Genomic DNA, 6,986 nt, shown 5'->3' on the forward strand with positions numbered 1-6,986 from the left:
TTTATAATCCCTTTCTATCATCACTCTCTGATGCCCTAAACCTAACCATTCTAGTGAATACATAGACCTTTTATTTGAAAAGAAAATTCCAGGGGTGCCTGGGTGGCTCAGTCGGTTAAGCGGTCGACTTCGGCTCAGGTCATGATCTCGCGGTCCGTGAGTTCGAGCCCCGCGTCAGGCTCTGTGCTGACAGCTTGGAGCCTGGAGCCCGTTTCAGATTCTGTGTCTCCCTCTCTCTGACCCTCCCCCGTTCATGCTCTGTCTCTCTCTGTCTCAAAAATAAACATTAAAAAAAAAATTCCATGGGGGTTCAAGTACTGGATTTAATTTTTAGCATTCCTAGTTTAATGTTATTTCACAGTTTTGAATGTACTTGAGATACTTCAGTTACCATAGTTATCATAATCATAGTTATTAGAGAAGTTATGACCAAAGAAATATTGTGTCAGTCATAGGGGAAACACTCCTGAACTTAATACTACTGATGTTTTGATGTTTTGCCTGATCACATGAGAAAGTCATGAGATCAATACAAGTAAGGGCAGCCATAGTCTTGGTCCATTATATGCTGTGGCTTCCAAGTAGGCAGTATATTAGGAAAATTTGAGAAGATAAAAGGAACTGGTAAGGCACAAGAAATGCTGTATTGTTTTTCTTTTTAAACTTTTTCTTGAAAATTTCAGACATCCAAACGTAGGTAGAAAAAGACCATACAATCTCATGTTCCATAATATACTCATGAACAGCCTTATTTCATTGACATTTTTTTATCCACTTTCCCCCTCAATATTTTTGGAAAGAAATTTCGTTCATCAATTCCATGCTGAACTATTTCATTATATAAAGCTAACCATAACCGCAGTATTATACCTAAGTGGACAATAATTCCTTATAATTCAGTGTCTAGTCAGTATTCAGATTTCTGATAGTCCAATAAGTGTTATAAACTTCTTTTTTTGCAACTGTTTTGTTTGAATCAGGATCCAAGTAACTCACATTGTGATTGGCTTTTGTGGCAGTTGTCTTTTGATTCATGGGTTCACCCTCCATCTATTTCTCTTTTCTTTCACTTGCTATTTGTTAAAAAGACCAAGTTGTTCTGTAGAACTTCTCACAGTCTAGCTTTTGTTGTTTGTGTCCTTGTGATACAATTTCACATGTTCTTCTCACCTCTGCATTTCCTATAAATTGCTAGTTGGATCTACAGATTTACTCACATTCAGGCTCATTATTTTGGAAGAGATCGATTAATAGTGTTCCATAAAAAGACACCTAATGGCTAGTGGGCTCTCATTTTGTGTTATTGGTGGCCACCGATGCCCAATGCATGCGCTCATTTATTTATTAGGGGTTGCAAACTTCTAAATCTGTCATTCATTCCCTCTTCACTTTTTTATCCGGACTACTCCCTTGGAAGGAAACTTACTGTGATCTACCACTTGGTTACCTGAGGGTAGAGTTGATCTAGAAAAGGCAGGGAAAATACGCTTTCTTCTTTACTTTGTTTTTAGCCATTTTCAAAATAAGGTGATTTTTTGTTTTTTAAATATTCTGTAACAGGGTTTAGCTTTGGGCAAAGATAGGCAAGACTAGCTTTATCCCACCATACCCTTCATTTCACCTTCCGCTTTGTAGAATTCATTTGTCTTACTTTGGCTGTCTGGCATCCACTCTCACTTTCTGAACATTCAGAATTCTTTAGGGCAAATCACCTTTCCTCTATTGCGTGTTTCCTTGGGGGAAGATCACGCATACCTGCCTCTGTAGAATTCTGTAAAGGCATGCCTCTCTGCCTCTCTGCTCCTGGTGCCTCGTGGGGCAGGTCTGTGACCTGAGTCAACCAATCAAACCTCTTGCCTGGACTTGGACTCCAGAGAACAAGGGCGTGAGAAAGACAGTGAGGTGGCTCATCACTGGCAGAAATAACGCCCTTTGGTGCCGCGTGATTATTGCTGTGTCGCTGCTGCTTTATCTCTGGAGCTCCATTGGCTCCCTATTATTTTCTTACCTGTTCTTTGGCTTTTTATTGAAGCTACTACTGATGTAGAAAATGTTGGGGTTCGGAGCCAATGGCCAAGAAAGAATTCTTGAGATGTCTTCGGTGCAAAAAGGTGGTTTTATCAAAGCATGGGGACAGGACCGTGGGCAGAAAGCTGTGCTGGGGTTGTGAAGAGTGACTGATTATATACCTTCAGATTGGGAGGGAGTTAGGGATAGCACAAGTCTCCAAGGTATTTTGGAAACAAGGTTTCCAGGATCCTGAGGAGACTAGCTTTGTCAGGAAAAGGCAATTTATTACTGTTTAGTAAAAACTCAGTCATGACACCCTTCAGATGTGTATCAGTGGGCTATATGCTTGGAGGATGATTGTTTACATTTGCGGTGGGGGGGGGGGGCGGGGGGGTAGAGAGAAAGGAAGTTTCCAAAGGAATTTTTATTTGTTAAAGTAGACTTAACAGGATCCTGGAGGTTGGGATAACGTGAAGCTAAGATTGCCTTTTGTCCTTAGCAAAGTGTCATCAAGGAGGCAACTGAGCTCCCAGAGGAATGTCACTCTGGGTCTCAAGGACTTGTCAACGGGCTGTAAGTTGTAAGGAAACTTAATTTTTATCTTTTACCTTTGTTCCCCACATCGCTATCATTCCAGTAAATTCACTGTGCTTAAGATAAACAGTACATTTTGTTGTTTCCGGTCAGGATCTCTGGATGCTGTGGAAATTGGCATCAGATAGTTGGTGTTATGGGGAGCACATCCCCAGAGACTTGTGGGAAGCAGGGGTTAGTTATCTGACTGGGATAGGTTAGGCAGTGAATCTGGGTAGGAAGTCTAGCTGTCTTTCCGGTGGTTCTCTGGTCACATGAAATCATATGCCCAATTCATAGCAAAGCTCTGGGCAACCAGAATGTGGAAAAGTCAGGATGGTGGAGTGGCTGCTTCTGGCTGTACTGGAAAGTTTAAAGTAGGTAAATACCAAGTTCAAATCCACAAGCCAACCTATCGAAGCCTAAAGAATGTAGTCTTACAGGCACAGTACTGTAGCAAAACCCAGTGTGAGGCTCCAGAGTTGGCCCGGTTGTTGAAGTCACTGCCTTACCAGATCTAATGTATGAAAATCGGAGCACTGATTAGAGCCCTGAGAATTAAGTAGGAATGTGATTTAGCAAGGAAGCAATTTCTGCACTTAGACAGAGGGCGTTTCTTTCTTAAGACATTTTCACCTGAGGGGGTCAGTTTACCAGAGAAAACCAATTACTTGTCACTGTGCTCTATTCCCAAACCCGGAGCTAGTGTTAAGAGCCTAGCATGCCCCCTGGAGGCCAAATCCAAAGAAATCTAGCGCGGAGGAGAAATTTGGGGACTGCTAATTTTTATATGCCAAGAATTTCAGGAACGTGCGAAAGAATAGAGGTTGAATGTGCTTTTCGAGTCTTAGTATGATCCCCTTATACAAGATACTTCTAGACACGTTTAACTCAAGAAGATGGATGCGGTTTTAATTGTTTGCAAAATTGCATTTAACACAGGCCCGCACTAAATGAAGCTGAGAGGCCAGAGGTTGTTAGTATTGTGTAAAGCAGTGTTTCTTAAGCTTTTTCGTGCATCGGGCTCATGGGAGGGCTTTTAGAAACACAGACTGCAACGCCTCCCCCAACCCCCCCAGAGTGTGTGATTCTGGAGGTTTGAGCTGAAGCCTGAGAATTTGCATTTCCCACAAATTCTGAGGTGATGATGAGAATCCAGGGATCACACTCTGAGCACAGCAGGTGTAGAAGGAGGAAGTCAAATACTTTTGAGAGACAGGAGCCCTGGTATTTTTGGTTTGGTTGTATAAATCTGTTCACTGTCCACCTAACTGGCTTTCCCAAGATAAGCTAGGTAACTATTATACCTTTATCAAGGGCTTCAAGCATATATTAGTGCTGGCTTCACAGCATCAATATAGGCTTTTTAATTGAAGGTTATTGAGGCAAAATCTACATAAAGTTGATGGATATCCTTGCCCTATTCCCAATCTTATGGGACAAGTGTCCAGTCTTTTTACTGTTATGTATTGTGTTAGCTGTACAGTTTTGCGTGTGTGTTGTGTGTGTGTGTGTGTGTGTGTGAGTGTGTGTTTCTTTGGTAGGTAGATGCCCTTTATCAGCTTGATTCTAGTTTTTTGAGAATTTTTATCATGAATGGAATTTTGAATTTAGTTACTATTTTCTTTTGTATCTATTGAGATAGTCATGTGTTCCCCACCCCCCCCCCCTTAATCTGTTAGTATAGTGCATTAAGTAATTTTCAGATGCTGAGCCAGACTTGCGTTCTCTAGATAAATTCCACTTGGACAGACGTATTATCTTTTTCATATATTGCTTGATTTGTTCATATTTTATTGTGACTTTTTTACATTCATGAGAGATATTAGTCTGTAGTGTTGCAATGTGTCTCTGTAAATGCCCCATTTGACCAGAAATGCAGCATATCCGGTCAACCCGTCCCCAAATGCCAAGCCATCTCTGAGCTTTCTACTTACTTCCTTGTTCCATACTCTTTTTTCTGGTAAAAGCTTCCTGCCTTCTGGCCTAGTTTGGTATTCTCCAGATGGAGTCCTATTTTCATGAAGTGTTAAATAAAGAGTGTCCCCTACCTTGTCTTCTTTATTTAACAGTAGTTCACTTTTCATGCACAGACAGTCCCCACCTTAGGATATTAGACTTATGATTTTTTGACTTTATGATGGTGTGAAAGGGATACACGTTCCATAGAAACTGCACTTGGAATTTTGACCTTTCCCTAGGCTGTGATATGTAGTAGGATCCTCTCGCGATGCTGGGCATTGGCAGCTCCCAGGTAGCTGTGCGACCGTGAGAGTAAACGGCCGACACACTGACAACCATTCTGTTTTCCACTTTCAGTACAGTATTCAGTACATTACATGAGATATTCAACACTTTATTATAAAACAGGCTTTGTGTTAGATGACTTCGTCCAACTGTAGGTTAATATAAGAGCCCTGAGAACAGTTAAGTGGGCTGGGCTAAGTAAGCTGTGATGTTTGATAGGTTAGGATTTTCGACTTAGGATACTTTCAACTTACGATGGCTTTCTTGGGGTATAACTCAAGGAAGATCTGTAATTTCTTGGTCTGGTTTTGCATCAGGATAATGCTGACTTCATAAAATGAGTTGGGAAGTGTTCCTTGCTTCTGTCTTCTGGAAACACTTGTGTAGAGTTGATTTATTTGTTCCTTAAATATTTGGCAGTGAAACCATTTGGGCTAGGTCCCATCTTGATCATATTCTAGCTGTATATCATCCCCAAGAAAGCGGTCCCTAAGTAACCATCTGAAGCTATGTAGGTCCAGAAACTTATTCCTGTGAGCACAACCAGAACATTCTGGCTCCCGGGACTATCTTGAGCTAATCAAATGAGACTGCTTTTTCAAGCCCCCACTGAGTCAGGAACTGTACCAAGAGTTATATATTTACATTATTTTATGCATTCTGTGATTTAAAATGCCGATATTTACAGTGAAGGACATAGCTCTCCAGTAACCACAATGTGTGTGTTCTCTGTCTAGAGCAGGGCTTCAGCAAAGTCCTGCCAAATTCAGCTGGCTGCTTGTTTTGTTTTTTGGAGGACCGCTGTGCACATTCGTTAGTATATGGTCTATGGTTGCTTTGTGCTTCAATGGCAGGTAAGTAATTGTGACAGACTGTATAACCCACAAAGCCTAAAATACTTATTCTCTGGCCATTGATAAAAAGAGTTTGCTGACCCTTCATCGAAAGCAGTGATTCTCAACCTTGGCCACATACTGGACATACTGGAATCACCTGGATAACATTAGGCGATTTGAAAAAATACTAATGTCCGCCCTCCCCTCCTAGAAATTTTCCGATTTAGTTGGCCTGGGGATTGGCAATGTTGAAAGCCCCCTAGGTGATTCTCCATGGCAGCTAAGACTGAAAACCACTGGCCCATGAAAAGGCTTACTTGTATTTATTTTACTGCCCATCCCACACTGATTATTCTAATGTGCATTTAGAAGAGGGCTGAGAAGAATTCACTTGGCCAGTAGTTTCCAGATCTGGATGTGTATCAGTCACGTGAAAAGTTTTAAAAACAGATTCTGAGGGGCGCCTGGGTGGCTCAGCCGGTTAAGCGTCTGACTTCGGCTCAGGTCATGATCTCACGGTTCGTGAGTTCGAGCCCCACATCGGGCTCTGTGCTGACAGCTCAGAGCCTGGAGCCTGCTTCAGATTCTGTGTCTCCCTCCCTCTCTCTCTGCCTCTCCCCCACTCACACTCTATTTCTCTCTCTCTCTCTCTCTCAAAAATAAACAAACATTAAAAAAAGAATTAAAAAAAAAAAGAATTGGTCACCTTCAGAGGATGATAGGGAACAGATAGGGAATCTGTTTTTTTATTTAAAAAAAAAAAAAAAAACAGATTCTGAGACCTCACTCCAGACTGACTGGATCAGAACCTCCAGGGATTAAAAAAAAAAAATTCCTTGGGTGGTTCTGATATGCAGGCATTTCATTAAAAGAGAACTGAACCTAGGACACCTTATTCTCATCAGCAGGATTTTTGGACATTGAGGGATTATTTGGTGAGTGTAGGAGTGGAGAAAAGGGGTTTCTTGAGGCTGTGCGATGCAGGATGTAAATGATCTTATTGAATAGTCCAGCCTCATAGAAATACCCGCTGTGTAGCGATAAGAGTAACCATTTCTTCGAGATCTGGGTATATCTAGCCCCTCTTGTACCGTGCTGGATAAAAAGGAACATGTCTTTCCTCTTTGTTCCTTTTGTATGGACTCCACAGAGACAAATCATTCCACCAATATTCTTTCTTCAGATAATCAGATAATTAGGTCACATTATGGGAGATTAAGCGGTAACATTTTTTTCCTCACTTCTGTCTCGACCGTAACCCCATCAGCTTGTGCATTTATTTTTCTAGTCTCTTCCGTATCACATTTACTAATTGTATCT

This window comes from Panthera tigris, chromosome A1 (assembly GCF_018350195.1).
Source record: "Panthera tigris isolate Pti1 chromosome A1, P.tigris_Pti1_mat1.1, whole genome shotgun sequence".
In the NCBI taxonomy this organism is placed as follows: Eukaryota; Metazoa; Chordata; class Mammalia; order Carnivora; family Felidae; genus Panthera; species Panthera tigris.